The 16,337-nt window shown below is 43.1% G+C and overlaps 1 protein-coding gene and 1 long non-coding RNA gene across 68 annotated transcripts in view; one reads left to right on the forward strand and one right to left on the reverse strand.

Moving 5' to 3' along the window:
* LOC118151076 (uncharacterized) overlaps window positions 1-16,337 on the forward strand; it is a 207,101-nt gene that overhangs the window by 114,861 nt on the left and 75,903 nt on the right. The gene's annotated exons all lie outside the window — the stretch shown is intronic.
* LOC103790770 (uncharacterized) overlaps window positions 1-16,337 on the reverse strand; it is a 54,186-nt gene that overhangs the window by 20,599 nt on the left and 17,250 nt on the right. For 22 of the 39 annotated variants that reach the window (XR_013529118.1, XR_013529114.1, XR_013529102.1 and 19 more), the window contains 11 exons: window positions 16,164-16,222; window positions 14,939-15,036; window positions 13,799-14,205; window positions 13,013-13,130; window positions 9,149-9,193; window positions 8,484-8,603; window positions 7,175-7,362; window positions 6,374-6,469; window positions 4,032-4,120; window positions 1,964-2,066; window positions 1,325-1,429 (listed from right to left, as the gene is read on the reverse strand). This is a non-coding gene — a long non-coding RNA (uncharacterized LOC103790770). Of the gene's footprint in view, window positions 1-1,324; window positions 1,430-1,963; window positions 2,085-4,031; window positions 4,121-6,373; window positions 6,470-7,174; window positions 7,363-8,483; window positions 8,604-9,148; window positions 9,194-13,012; window positions 13,131-13,798; window positions 14,206-14,938; window positions 15,037-16,163; window positions 16,223-16,337 lie in introns of all 39 variants that reach the window. The other 17 variants (XR_013529122.1, XR_013529127.1, XR_013529124.1 and 14 more) reach the window with 14 other exon arrangements.

A 16,337-nucleotide genomic window follows, 5' to 3' on the forward strand; every position in this document is an offset into this window, starting at 1 on the left:
CAAGACTGGAGCACAGTGGTGAGATCAGAGCTCACTGCAGCTTTCAACTCCTGGGCTCAAGTGATCCTCCCATGTCAGCCTCCCAAGTAGCTGGGATTACAGGTGCATGCCACTGTGCCTAATTTTTTAAATTTTTTTTGTAGAGAAGGCCGCTATGTGGCCTAGGCTGGTCTTGAACTCCTAGGTCAAACTAATCCTCCTGCCTTGGCCCCCCAAAGTGCTGGAATTATAGGCTTTAGCCACCCTACCCAACCTATTTATCGTTGTGTATATATATACACACGCATAGGTGCACACACGTGCTCACACACAAACGCGCGCACACACACACACACACAAATATATACATAAATAAAATCTCATATACTAAATGTTGCTCCTTAAATCGCCTCCAACCCACCCGTCTGCAGGGAGAGCAAACACAGGTCTCAGCAGATCAGGCAACCTACATGAAGAAAGGAGGCTGGAGTAATGCCAGAGACCAGGAGGAACTGTAGCAAATGGCAAGGTATTCACTTCAAAGGTTTTTCAACATTGTGATGGTCAAACCAAACACAGAAACAGGAAGCCCAGTTCAGTCACCAGCAGCCAACATGAGATATTTGATCTACATGCTACAGAACAAACTGTTTAGGATGAATGACCTTGTCTCCACCACCCCGTTCTTCAAGTCCCTCCTGCCCAGTAGTCCCTACACTCTGCTGACATGACCCACATTCACAGGACTCTCCTGACCCCTTTGCGTGTTTACTCTTTTTTCCCCAATAACTATTTTCTTTTCTGGATACAGAGTTCACCTCTGTCACACAGGCTTGAAGGAAAGTGAGGTGATTATGACTCACTGCAGATTCCATCTCCCGGGCTCAAGTGATCTTGCCTCCCAAGTAGTTGGGATTACAAGCATGTACCACCATACGTAGCTAAGTTTGTTATGATGATGATGATGATGATTTTGAGATGGAGTCTCACTCTATCATCCAGGCTGGAGTGCAGTGGCACGATGTAGGCTTACTGCAACCTCCGCCTCCTGGGTTCAAGTAATTCTCCTGCCTCAGCCTCCTGAGTAGCTGGGATTAGAGTCATGCACCAGCAAGCCCAGCTAATTTTTGTGTTTTAGTAGAAATGGGGTTTCACAATGTTGGCCAGGATAATCCCAATCCCTTGACCTTGTGATCCGCACGCCTCGGCTTCCCAAAGTGCTGGGATTAAAGGCATGAGCTGCTGTGCCTGGCCAACCGTTTTTATTTATAAACTACTGAGCCTCACATGTATGCTTATAACAATGCAAAACAGACGAATATAGCCATCGTATGCCAACACTTACCAGACTGTGAGGGGCACAATGACAGAAGTACAGAGTGGGACTGAAATGCTCCCAAGGAGCTTCTTGTCGCATCATAGAGAATGGGGTGAGACATCTTGGCTGAGGCTAAAGATGAGCGAAGATGAGAGTCAAAGAGTGATGATGAGGGTAGGGGAAGGTTTCCTGAAGGACACCAGTAAAGTCCCCCAAGGAAACTGACATTCCACGTGGCTGGAAGGGAGGGATATGGGGAGGGTGGTGGAGGATAAAACTGGAAAGGTAAGCCGAGGCCAGCTCTTACCAGGCCCTGTGGCCGAATTAGTTTGGATTTTATCTTAAAGGCAATGGGCAGTCACCAGCAGGTTTTAATCAAGTACCATTTTGACCCAAATTTGCCTTTTAGAAAAATTCCTCTGGCTTCAGTCAACAGGCTGAAGTGAGCAAGCCTGGAAGTCAGGAAGACAATTGGAGGTCTTCCTGATAAACCAGTACCGAAGAAAACAGGGCCAGGCATGGCGGCTGCTGCCTATAATCTCAAAACTTTAGAAGTCTAAGGTGGGTGGATGTCTTGAGCCCAGGAGTTTAAGACCAGCCTGAGCAATGTGGTGAAACCACATCTCTACAAAACACAAAATATTAGTTGGGTGTGGTGGCTCATACCTGTGGTCATACCTCAGCTACCCCAGAGGCTGAGGCAGGAGGACAGCTTAAGCCCGGGAGGTTGAGACTGCAGTGAGCCGAGATCACACCGCCGTGCTCCAGCCTGGGCAAATGAGGGAGACTGTCTCAAAGAGAAAAAGAATCCCATTCTTCACCTATTAGTGCCCCAATGTTCTCATGAGAAGTTTGGTGATGCAGTGAATTCAACTGTCATTGTAATTCAGCAATTCACACATTTAAGTTTGTGTTTGATTTTTCATAATATCAACCCTGTGGAAACAAGAAATATGGAATTGTGTTTGGGCTATCATGGAAGCTCTCTGGATCTTAGACCGTGACTTATGCTAAGACGTGAGCTTTGCGTTCTTCTCTCTGTGAGTGCTCAAGAGCAGCAGTCCCCAGGTTTTATGGCACCAGAAACCAATATCATGGAAGACAGTTTTTCCACAGACTGGGGGCAGGGGGTCCGTTTTGGAATACTTCAAGCACATCACATGTATTGTGCACTTTGTAATTATTACACTGTAGTATATAATAATCATATAACTCGCCATCATGTACAATCAGTGGGAGTCCTGAGCTTGTCTGTTTTCCTGAAACTAGATGGTCCCATCTGGGGGTGATGAAAAATAGTGACAGGTTATCAGGCATTAGATTCTCATAAAGACAGAGCAAGGTAGAACCCTTGCATGCACAGTTACACAATAGGCTTCCTGCTCCTATGAGAATCTAATGCTGCCACTGACCTGACAGGAGGTGGAGATCAGGCGGCAAAGAGGGGAGTGGCCGTAAATACAGATGAAGCTTTGTCGCCCACCTGCTGCTCACCTCCTGCTCTGTGGCCAAGTACAGGCCTGTGATTCAGGGATTAGGTGCCCCTGCTCCACTGCATCCAAAAGGACCCTCCCCACACCAGTCTTCATCGTGGTCAAGTACAGAAGCCACTTAGCTCCTAAGGCATGTGTCTCAGCTGGCATTTCATCACAATCAACAGTAAGTGGCACCTTGAAACATTATGAGGTCACTTCCTGAAAATCACCAGCATCCCATTTCCCATTGACAAGAAGTTCAACGCTGCCCCTTGGATAACCAAACCTATGCCCAAATCCCATTTTTTGTGGGTCTTTCTCCCAGAACCCTTCCTAGAATCAGTTCTTTATATGTCAGAGTCCAATCAAAAGGCATAAATCACCCAAAGTTTAAAGTGGAAAAATTTAAAATAAAAAAAGCAACTATGTAACCAGAAAACACCATATGAGAGATTGGCTACAAAAGTAAAGAGAACTCTAGAGAACATAGGGCTAGCAGAGGCCAGACATGGTGGCTCATGCTTACAATTGCAGCAATTTGGGAAGCCAAGGCAGGAGGACTGCTTGAGGCCAGCAGTTTGAGACCACCTTGGAAACACAGTGTGACCCTGGCTCTACCAGAAAAAGAAAACAAAGGCCAGGTGTGGTGGCACACACTTGTAGTCCTGGTTACTTGGGAGGCTGAGGTGAAAAAATTGCTTCAGCCCAGGAGGTTAAGGCTGCGGTGAGCCATGATTTCACCACTGCACTTTAGACTGGGCTAGAGAGACCCTGCCTCAGAAAAACAAAGTATAGGACCAGCTGTTACAATGAGCAGTAACTTCCTACTGTCCCTACACTGAGATCGAGTGACCAAGGAAGGGATTCCCCACTCAGGCTGAGATCCAGGCCCCCTTGGAGAGGGCACAGTCGTGGGTAATTCAATGGCAGAAGTGCTGCATTACCACATGGTGGAACATGCTAGCAATATGCCCTCTGCAATTTGCTGAAAATCCACCTTCTAGGGTGCTAGCTTTACCTATTAGTAGACAGTTGTCTCACCACAAAACCACCCAGGCAAATGCAGAGAAACTGCTGGTCACTGCCTGCTGCTAAGCACCATGCAGGGCAGCAGCCTGGTGCAGCAAAAGCTCAGCGCCTGTGAAGATGTGCACACGACTAGAAACAAAAGCCTCTTAGAACGCCCCTTACAACAGCACCATGTACTGACAACATTTCATAATGCACCAGTTGACAGAGGAAGCATTTAAGGAACCCACCTCTATGTTTGCAGAGCAGGCAGTGAAGGGTGAATTTGGAACTGAGGAGCAGTCATTGGACGAATAGCTGGTACCTGACACATTTCCATCTACCAAAGAACAAAAGGAAGAGAGAAAAATGAGATAAAAAACAGGCATGGTGGTTCTCACCTGTAATTGCAGCAGTTTGAAAGGCCACGGCAGGTGGATCACTTAGGTCCAGGAGTTTGAAACCAGCCTGGGTGACATAGAGAAACCTTGTCTCCACTAAAAATCTTTAAAAATTAGCTGAATATGGTGGCATGTGCTGTAGTCCCAACATCTCAAGAGACTCCTCAGTTCAAGCAATTCACCTGCCTCAGCCTCCCAAGTGGTGGGGATTATAAGTACGCACCACCATGCTCAGCTAACTTTTGTATTTTTAGTAAGGACAGGATTTCACCATGTTGGCCACATCAGTCTCAAACTCCTGACTTCGTGATCTACCCACCTCAGCCTCCCAAAAGCTTCCGCCCTGTCTTTGCCCACTTAATATAAGAAAACTAAGCTAAAATAAATTTTGTAACTAAACCTAAATGAAGCTAAGTGGTGTGGCTACTATACTCAAAATACTTGAAATTCCCTTCACCCAAAAATAACTATCTGGAAGCCAAGAATGGCTATCTGGAAATCAGCATCCTCAGAGTACATTTCAGGGGCAAACTAGAATATGTCAGTGTAAACTATGAAAGTCCAGAGCCTTTGTTTGAGTAAGACTAGGTGCAGCAAAACCATGGGCTCCATGCATGATTGGTATTGTAGAAGAGGCCACAGGGAGTAGAATTAAACATGACACCCTCGGCCGGGCGTAGTGGCTCACATCTGTCATCCCAACGATTTGTGAGGCCGAGGTGGGCAGATCGTTTGAGGTCAGGAGTTTGAGAGCAGCCTGGCCAATATGGTACAACCTCATCTCTACTAAAAATATAAAAATTAGCCAGGCATGGTGGCAGGTGCCTGTGATCCCAGCTACTTAAGAGGCTGAGGCAGGAGAATCACTTGAATCCAGGAGGCAAAGGTTGCAGTGAGATGAGATCACACCACTACACTCCAGCCTAGGCAACAGGACAAAATTCCATCTGCCAAGTTTCTTCTAAACTCAATTTAAGGCACCATGTACCACAAACCAGATAGCAAGATAATTAAATAAACTGTAGCCTTTTTCATGCCATCCAATTACATCTTGGTCAGTTCACAAACATGTTTCAGCCAATGCTAAAGGAGGTTTTCTCTTTAGGAGTCCTCTCTCCCTTCGCCCTGCTTAACACAAGACTTCACACACAAAGAGAACAAAGACAGCCCCGCTTCAGGACATGCTACACTGAAAGAACCGACTGTCCCAAAAAGAGAGGGCTCCACACTTCTCTGACAACTCCACAATAGACCAGCTACACACAAATGCCTGAAGTAAGGAAGTCCATTAAGAAGATGAACAGTTAGTGAGATCAAGACTTCTGACCCAAAGGGCCTGCAGCTGGTCTGATGATTCATCAAAAGTCTGAATGTAAATGGAGACATACTGGACTGTGACATGTAATAAAAGAACTGAAGCAGCAAAGTGTCTTGGTTTGGGTTTCCTTTCCACTGTATACAGCTCCAATGAATAGAGAAGTGAGCACGCCTGTGGTACTCCTGACACATCTGGGATAGTTCCCATCCACAGTGGTTGGCCTTTGGGATTATGCACACATTGCAGGGTCATTGCCCATCTGTGCTAACCTAGAATGTCCACATAAAAGCTTCTGCTTAGAGACTGCAGAGAAAAATGTCAAACCTGAAAGCCCATGAACTGTCTCAGCCAGGGGGAACACATGAAGGAGACACTACAGAATCTCACATCAGAAGCCCAATTTCAGGTTGACCTCTAAAGCTTTACGATTGTGAGTAATCAGCTTACTTTCGCTAGGCTCTGTTATTCTCACATCAATCAACAGAAAAACAGACTGAATAGTCTCCCAGATCAATTCCAATCTTAACATCCTCTGGCTTTATGATTAAAGAATGATACTAATTAATAAGGTTGAAACTGTGGCTTAACCCCGATAGGAGCCTGCTGGGATTATGATAAGCAAAACTAGTCCACATGGACACAGCCATTCTGACCACATCCCTCCCTATGCCAGCTATCATACAGATATGCACCACTGGCATGAGAAGTCCCTTCCACACAGGACTGACTGATTCAACAATAGGCTGATTTATTCATTCAAACAACAAATATTTACTGAGCACCTTCTAGGTATTTAGGGTTACAACAGAACAAAACAGACGAAATCCCATCCCTTACTTACATGTTAGTGAAGGAGGAGGGGAAGGCAACTTACCTTTTAGCGAAGGAGGAGGGGGAGTCAGACATCAAATAGGAAATATAATGAAGGATATATTTTATGTAGGGCAGTGCTGGGATTCACTCAGTGTGGCTGGAAAAATATTAAGGGAAATATTAGGGAAGTATAGAGCATAGTCTCAAACCTTTGGGAAGCCGAAAAGTTTTAATGAGCCAGGCTGAAGACAGCCAGTTCTTACATTCGAGCTTTAAGTCATAAGGTGAAGATTAAGATAATAAAAGCTTCCCTGGTTGAGTCTGTTTACCCCACATTCCTTTTTCTCGACTCCGTTTACTCATGTAAATTTCATGCTAGCTGCTCCTCTAAGGGGGAGGCTGAAAAATAATTACTTTTTAATGGTATTTATTCTGGACCTCAGAACCAAAAGTTTTTATCATTCTTAAAACCACTCTTTTAACCATGTTAATTATCCACAAGCATGTTAACTTAAAACCTCTGTTGCTGCTTCTATACTGAATAAATGCAAGAATGAACAAGGAGTCAATTAGCTGCAATCACTTTCTAAAAGCTGATGGTACCCTAGCCCAACTCTTACACTGTATTCTGTGTGGAAGGGCATATTTTATTCATCTGATACTTACACTAAATAAATCTTAGTGAAACTAAACGTGAAATTGTAAGTACAAAGTGAAACTAAGTGAACTAAATCTTAGTGAAACTAAACGTTGAATTGTAAGTACAAAGAAGTCACGAGAGGGAGACAAAAGGCCCAAATTAATCAAATTAATGTCTCCTTAGGGAAGACACCGAATCTGTGTCTGCAGGTTATCATCTTACCTTTTAATAACAAATTTAATTTGATTGCCCACTTGAATGATGTTTTCCAGCCTTGGGATTCCCTATCATGAGGGACTTCTGAAAGGAATGTCTTCCAGTACTTCTTCCACACACAGATCATTCGCATGTCCTTCAAATTTTTGGTCTTAAAAACAATCTTCAAAGATTAAACTTTGTTTTTCAATATCCTTAAACAGAAGACAAAGAAAGAAAATCATTGTAGACAATAAACAACAGAACTGAAGCTGGTGTGCAGTGGCATGATCTCGATTCCTTGCAATCTCTGCCTCTCGGGTTCAAGCAATTCTCCTGCCTCAGTCTCCCAAGTAGCTGAGATTACAGGTGCCTGCCAGCATGCCTGTCTAATTTTTGTACATTTTTAGTAGAGACAGGGCGTAACTATGTTGGCCAGGCTGGTCTCCAACTCCTGACTTCAGCTGATCCACCCACCTTGGCCTCCCAAAGTGCTGGGATTACAGGCATGAGCCAACGTGCCCAGCCATAAACACTATTTGGAAGCAGCTTTTCGCTACTATCTGCTCGTGACTGCAATAACCCTCCTCCATTGGCTGCCTTACGGTAGCGCATTTCAGGCTACACTTTCATCTGCACTGCAGCCATGAGATCAATGTTCTTTACCCCTTCAACCACGTGAGCATGCTATTCAATAAGAATTAACTCTCCACAAAGAATTCATGGAACGGGAATGAAAAATAGTAAGCAGAGGCTGATTGAAATTAAAAGAGGCAGAACAACCAACGTTAACACATGAAGACTGTTTAAAGCCAGATTTAAAACAACATATTTTCAGATAATGAGGAAATGTGATACTGTTCACATAAGAGTAAGGAAACTCGACTAAGGGCTACATATGAGCTGACACCAAAAAATCACTGCTAAATTTGTCAGATACGATGAGGGAGTGGCTGTGCGGGGATGCACACTGAACAGATAAAATGATGCGATGACTGCGATTTGCTTTATAATATTCCTGCAAAGGGAGGTAAAAGAATAGCAGAACAAAATGTGGACAATCTTAATGGTCACAGAAATTGAGAAACGGGTATTTTAGTGTTTATCGTACTATTTTCTCTACTTTTGAATAGGTATAAAAGCTATAATTTAAAAATGTTTTAAAAAAAAATGGTCGGGAGCAGTGGCTCACTCCTATAATTCCAGCACTTTGGGAGGCCGAGGCAGGTGGATCACTTGGGTCAGAAGTTAAGAGACCAACCTGGCCAACATGGTGAAACCCTGTATCTACCAAAAATACACACACAAGAAATTAGCCAAATGTGGTGACAGGTACCTGTAATCCCAGCTACTCGGGAGGCTGAGGCAAGAGAATCACTTGCACCCAGCAGAAAGAGGCTACAGTGACCAAGATCATGCCGCTGGACTCCAGCCTGGGCAACAGAGTGAGAATCTGCTTCAAAAACAAAAACAAAAATAAAGCAAAAATTAATTTACTATTCCCTGCTCTGAAGCCACATCCTAACAGAATTCTAAAAAGAAAGATTCTAGCAATTCACATGGTGCTATTTATATAGAGATCTCCCTTGCACCTTTGTATGTAAATTTAAATATTTTGCAACCTGATGGCTCAGAGGGGTCCAAAGCTGGGCATGGTAACACATGCCTGTAGCCCCAGCCACTTAGGACACTGAGGCAGGAGGATAACATGAGCCCAAATGTTCTAGTCACGCCCAAACATAACAAGACCTGGTTTCTTTATAAAGAAATGGGGAGCTCTGAGGGAGCTCATCGATGAATTATTTTGGTGACATCAACAAGTGCTACCAAAACACTACTATAAAATCCAAAATTACATCTACTACCAGATTTTTCTCCTTACTTCTGGATTCATTTATCCAATTGCCTCCTCTACTTCCACACATCAACTTGAAAGAGATTAATTTCTTTGATCTTAGATTGGCTTTCCTCTAACATCTAAGATTTGTATTAAATTCTTACTTCATGTCATTAGCACCAAATCTGAGACGATCTACTATAGGAACTCTGTGAAATAAGAAACACACAGAATGAAATAGTTATCATATCTGGAAAAAGAAATATGCCCATAAACAAACAACAGTAAAAAATTAGAGGCTTTCAGTCACACTAAAGAATGATGTTAAATAAAATTATTCTGTCGATTCAACAAGAAACTATATAAACCTAATTCTAACATCCTTTCTATAAAATAAAAAAGAACCAATTGTTAGAGCTGAGAGTAAAAAGTGGAAGTTTCAGAAAGAGGTGAAGTCGACTGCAGAAGGTGCCCATCGCCTATCATAAAGGCTGCCGCAATCACACCCATCCCCCTTATTCCACCTAGTATCACCTGAGGTCAGGAGTTCAAGACCAGCCTGGCCAACATAGAGAAACCCCTTCTCTACTAACACAAAAATTAGTCTTGTATGGTGGTGGGCGACTGTGAGGTAGGAGGACTGCCTGAACCCAAGAGCCAGTGAGACAAAATCACACCACAGCACTCCAACCTGGGTGACAAGAGTGAAAACTGTCTCAAGAAGAAGAACAACAAATTCCTTTGGGAAGGCTTTCTTCATAGAGATCTTCAACATGAGACTGGAAATAAGGATATGGAATCATCACGGGACCTTTGTCTTTTACAGCTTGAGGTATAAGGACAAAAAGAAAAAGGGATATCATTTGAACACAATCTGCAGAAAAGAATCATTATTCAATCTGTATTGCTCTTTAACTTTCTTTGCTTGAAACAGAGTTTCACTCTTGTCGCCCAGGCTGGAGTGCAGTGGCACGATCTCGGCTCACTGCAGGCTCCATTTCTCAGGTTCAAATGATTCTCCTGCCTCAGCCTGCTGAGTAGTTGGGATACACGAGCCTGCCACCACCCCCCGCTAAGTTTTGTATTTTGTGTAGAGACAGAGTTTCACCATTTTGGCCAGGCTAGTCTCGATCCCCTGACCTCAGGTGATCCGCTCATCTCAGCCTCCAAAGTACTGGGATTAGAGGGATGAGCCACTGAGCTGCCTGAGCACTTTCTTATGTTATTAAATAGCCTAACCCAGGTAGGGGCAGTGGCTCATGTGTGTAATCCCAACAACTTTGAAGAACAAGGTAAGAAGATTGCTTCAACCTAGGAGTTCAAGACTGGCCTGGGCAACATTGCTCGACCACCTCTCATCTCTACAAAAATTAGGTCAGGTGTGGACCACATCTAGCTAAATTTTTTATCTTTTATAAAGACAGGGTTTCATCATGTTGCCCAGGCTGGTCTCAAACTCCTAAGCCCAAGCCATCCTCCCACCTCGGCCCTCAAAGTGCTGGGATTACAGGGCTCAGGAAGCCTCATGTTTTCGTTAAGAAGTTTCCTACTCTTGCAGACCTGGATAGTTTTCTTTTTGTTCTTTAAGGCAGGGTTTCCTCAGTCTCACGGGTTGGAGTTCTGTGGTGGGATCATAGCTCATTGCAGCCTTGAACCCTAGGGTTCAAGTAGCTGGGAGGCTGAGGTAAAACTACAGATACAGGGTCACACCATGTTGCCCAGACTGCTCTTGAACTCCTGGACTGAAGGGATCCCCCTACCTCAGCCACACCTGGACACAGCTTTCTATTTTTGAGCTACATAAACACTGTACCGGATCAGAGTTGGTCAACTGCCCTTTTCCAGCCAGCAACACACAGGACCTAGCTGAGACACTGCAGTTACCAGGCTTCACTCTGAGGAGAAGGCAACACATCTCCAGGCCCATACTGTCCCTGTGACTTCCCTGAAAACCCACCCTTGTGACATCACAGAGCCCCCCTCAGATGGACCCAATCAGAACTCTGAAACAAAATGTCAGTTGCATGCCAGTCAGATGTGGGCAGTGCTCATGTTTCAAAAGCTAACACTGGCATGATTTAGTGTTGGACCCAGAAAAATGAAAGATAAAAATATGTAAAATACGCACTGAGTACCATGGCTCACACCTGTAATCCCAACACCTTCAGAGACCAAGGCAGGTGAATCACAAACTCAGGATTTTGAGACCAGCCTGGCCAAAAATGAGGCTGAGGAAAAAGAATTGCTTGAACCCAGGAGGCAGAGACTGCAGCCAGCCGAGATCACGCCACTGCACTCCACGCTGGGTGACAAGAGTGAAAACTTTGTCTCAGAAAAAAACAATCCTTTGGGAAGTCCTTCTACGGAAAGATCTTCAACGTGAGACTGGAATAAAAGTACAAGATCATCCTGCACCTTTGGCTTTTACAGCTTGAGCTGTAACTGAAAACAAATATATATCATTTAAATACAGTTTGTAGAAAAGAATAATTATTCAATCTGTATTGCTCTTTAATTTTCTTTTTTTTTTTTTTGACGAAGTCTTGCTCTGTCGCCAGGTGGGAGTGCAATGGCACAATCTCAGCTCACTGTAACCTCCATCTCCCATGTTCAAACAATTCCCCTGCCTCAGCCTCCTGAGTATTTGGGACTACAGGTGCCTGCCACCATGCCTAGCTAATTTTTGTACATTCAGTAGAGACGGGGTTTCACCATATTGGCTAAAATGATCTTGATCTCCTGTCCTCATGATCCACCCGCCTTGGCCTCCCAAAGTGCTAGAATTACAGGCATGAGCCACCATGCCCTGCATTGCTCTTTAACTTTTATAATTTGTTCTTTACTTCTGTTATTGTAACTGAGTCCAAAAAATAGTATTAAAAAAATAAAAAGAAACCCCGAAATGCTAACATTCTGATTATCAAAGTCTACAGTAAAATATCCCATTACAGCTGGGTGCGGTGACTCACACCTGTAATCCAGCACTTTGGGAGGCTGAGGTCAGTGAATCATATGAGATCAGCAGTTCGAGACCATCCTTGCCAACATGGGAAAACCCATCTCTACTAAAAATACAAACACTACCTATGTGTGGGGGCAGGTGCCTGCAATCCCAGCTACTCGGGAAGCTGAGGCTGGAGAATCACTTGAACCCAGGAGGTAGAGGTTGCAGTGAGCCAAGATCATGCCATTGCACTCCAGCATGACGGACAAGGGGGAAACTCCAGCTCAAAAACAATGAAATAAAATAGAGCAAGAAAAAGAATGATATAATCCCATTATTTAAGCCAATGTACATACAGCCAGACTGTCTATAACAGTCTGAACCAAAGTATAAGGCCAGAAAAACATACCAGCTAATGTCATTTAATATATACAGTTCGAAATGGAAAATGTAATGTTTTCAAAACATAAACATTAGTGTAACCTTATTGGACTTATAAAAATAATTTTTTTGACTAATAGAAACCAAAGATTCTCCTGAACTGCAACATTTCAGCTAGCATTTATTTACTCAAGATTGAAATAATACAACATTTATAAAAAGTCAAGAACTGGGATGGGCACTGTGGCTCATACTTGTAATCCCAGCACTCTGGGAGGCCGAGGTGGTCAGATCACCTGAGGTCTGGAGTTCGAGACCAGCTGAACCAACATGGAAAAATCCCATCTTTACTTAAAAACAAACAAAATTAGCTAGACATGGTGGTGCACACCTGTAATCCCAGCTACTTGGGAGACTGAGGCAGGAGAATTGCTTGAACCCAGGAGGAGGAAAAGGTTGTGGTGAGCTGAGATCAAGCCATTTGCACTCCAGCCTGGGCAACAAAAGCTAAACTATGTCTGAAAAAAAAAAGAGAAATTCAAGAGCTAGTCATTAAACAGGCTCACACCTATAACCCCAGCATCTTGCAAGGCCTAGGTGGGTGGATCTCCTGAGGTCAGGAGTTCGAGACCAGCCTGGCCAACATGGTGAAATGCCATCTCTACTAAAAATACAAAAATTAGCCCGGCATGGTGGCACGTACCTGTAGTCCCAACTACTACAGACACTGAGGCAGGAGGATCGCTTGGACCTGAGAGGTGGACATTGCAGTGAGCTGAGACCATGCCACTGCCCTCCTCCCTGGGTGACAGAGCAAGACGCTGTCAAAGAAAGAAAAAATGTCAAGAGCCTGGGAAGTAGTAAAATTAAACATAACCGACAATCTCCCATCAGAATAGCTCCATTTTTTTGCTATCATTATGTCTTAAAGTCTATTTGCTAAACATTGACATTTGTACTAAAGTTTTAAGTGCACCATATAACACATTAGTGCTGAGTGAAGTTTAATATCCTTTGCTGTACACTAAACTTGAATATCATACTTACAGATCAAAACAAAAGGATCTTTCCCTAAGGTAATTATCACTAATGCTGCTTTAAAATTATAAAATGCAAAGATTTTATAATGTCACAACACCTGCAAATTATTGTCTTTAAACAAAATAATCTAATAAATCACCATCACAAAAAAAGCCCCACAACATAATCTATTTCATCTTATAAAAAAGCACTTACATTTATAAAACTGTTAGAGTCAATTTATAAAACTTTACTACCAAATTATTTTTACTTAGAATAATACTAAATTAACAATACAATAAAAGCATAGGCCACGTGTGGTGGCTCATAGCTGTATCCCAGCACTTTGGGAGGCCCAAGCAAACGGATCGCTTGAGGTCACAAGTTCCAGATCAGCCTTGCTGACATGGGGAAAGAAACCCCACATCTACTAAAAATACAAAAATCAGACAGGCGCGCTGGTGGATACCTGGAATCCCACCTATTCGAGAAGCTGAGGTAGAAGAATCCCTTGAACCTGGGAGGCGAAGGTTGCAGTGAGCCGAGATCGTGCCGTTGCATTCCAGAATGGGTGACGAGAGCAAAACTCCAGCTCAGAAAACAAAATCCCATTACTTTAAGCCAATGTGGATACAGACAGACTTTCTACAACAATCTGAACCACATCATAAAACCAGAAAAACACATCAGCTAATATTATGTAATACATATAGTACTAGATGGGAAAGGTAAAGGAATGAACAAAGTCTCCAAGAAATGTGGGACTATGTGAAAAGACCTAACCTACGTCTGATAGGTGTACCAGAAGGGGACGAAGAGAATGAATCCAAGCTGGAAAATACTCTTCAGGACATCATCCAAGAAAATTTCCCCCACCTAGAAAGACAGGCCAACACTCAATTGCAGGAAATTCAGAGAACACCACAAAGATATTCCGCAAGAAGAGCAACCCCAAGGCACATAATCGTCAGATTCAATAGGGTTGAAATAAAGGTGAAAATACTAAGGGCAGCCAGAGAGAAAGGTCGGGTCACCCACAAAGGGAAACCCATCAGACTCACAGCAGATCTCTCGGCAGAAACACTACAAGCCAGAAGAGAGTGGGGGCCAATATTCAACATTCTTAAAGAAAAGAACTTTCAACCCAGAATTTCATATCCAGCCAAACTGAGCTTCAGAAGTGAAGGAAAAATAAAATCCTTTGTGAACAAGCAAGTACTCAGAGATTTTGTCACAACCAGGCCTGCTTTACAAGAGCTCCTAAAAGAGGTAATATTTTCAAAACATAAACATCAGTGTAACCTTACTGGACTCGGAAAAACACTTACTGGAGTTATAAACATAATTTTTAAAAGTAACAGAAACAGAAGATTCTCCTGAACTACAACATTTGAGCTAGCATTTATTTACTCAACATTAAAATACTACAACTGGTATAAAAAGTCAAGAGTTGGGCCGGGTGTGGTGGCTCACAACTGTAGTCTCAGCACTTTGGGAGGTCGAGGCAGGCAGATCACCTGAGGTCAGGAGTTCAAGACCAGCCTGATCAACATTAAAAACCCTTGTCTCTACTAAAAATGCAAACTTGGCTGGGCATGATGGCACATACCTGTTATTCCACCTACTCGGGAGGCTGAGGCAGGAGAATTCTTGGAACCCAGGGGGCGGAGGTTGCCATGAGCCAAGATCACACCACTGCACTCCATCCTGGGCAACGAGAGTGAAACTTCATCTCAATGTATGTATGTATGTATGAATAAATAAATAAATAAATAAATAAATAAATAAATAAATAAATAAATAAAATGAAAGTCAATCACTGGCCAAATGTGGGTGGCTCATATCTGTAAGCCCAGAATTTTGGGAGGCCAGGGCAGATGGAGCATTCCAGGACAGGAGTCTGAGAGCAGCCTGGCCAATGTGGTGAAACCTCATCTCTACTACCTATGCAGAAATTAACTGGGCATCGTGGCAGGTGTCTGTAATCCCAGATTCTTGGGAGGCTGAGGCAGGCGGATCACCTAAGGTTAAGAGCTCAAGACCAGCCTGGCCAACAGGGTGAAACTCCAACTCTCTCATACAAAAATTAGATGGGCATGGTTGTTTGTGCCTGTAATCGCAGCTACATGGGAGGCTGAGGCAGGAGAACTGCTTAAACCCAGGAGGTGGAGGTTGCAGTGAGCTGAGATCACACCACTGCACTCCAGGATGGGCAACAGAGCAAAACTCCATCTCAAAACATAAGAAGAAGAAGAAAGAAAACATTTGCTATGGGGAGACCAGAAATGTGATCTGCTGGCAGTCCTTCCATTTTAGGAAATCTAAACAGTGTGAGTCCATCCTGTTTTGTCCCTCTCCACTTCAGAAACAAAACCAGTAACCGAATCCATTCCATTTCTTTCAAAAGACATCTAACAATTAAGAGATGATATGCATGGCTCCATACTCTAAAAGGAAACCTGATGTCCTGGGTATCACAGACAGTTGATGAATGCTTGTTCATTTGACTGGTGTAGACTTCAATAATAAACTGTTCAATGCACTATGCCAGATAAATATTGCATCTCAGAAGCAGAACAAATACTGTTATTTTAGTTCTGTCTACACATAAATGCAATATTTACACATATTTATAATGGGTTAATACAAACAAACGGAGTTAATTGTTCTAGAGAGTAATAGAATTTGGACAACGTGAATTCTCCTGTCCTGACACATAGTCAGTAGTTAGAGGCATTTTATTTCACGTGAAAGGTACCATTATAAAACCAACGGTAAGCATTAAATAATTATTGCACACGATCTTCTCATCTGAGTTAATACTGAAGACCTACCTCCTGAAGCTGGTTTATCAAGTTGTAAATCTTCACGTGTAGAATTAGTAAGTTCATGTCTGAAAGGTGAAAATAAACATTTACTATTCACTATGCAATATTCAGCAAAGTATTACCCACTAGTACATATTTAACATTTAATCATCAAGGGTGGTTTTGAAAAGAAAAGACAGG

This window comes from Callithrix jacchus, chromosome 18 (assembly GCF_049354715.1).
Source record: "Callithrix jacchus isolate 240 chromosome 18, calJac240_pri, whole genome shotgun sequence".
Taxonomy (NCBI): domain Eukaryota; kingdom Metazoa; phylum Chordata; class Mammalia; order Primates; family Cebidae; genus Callithrix; species Callithrix jacchus.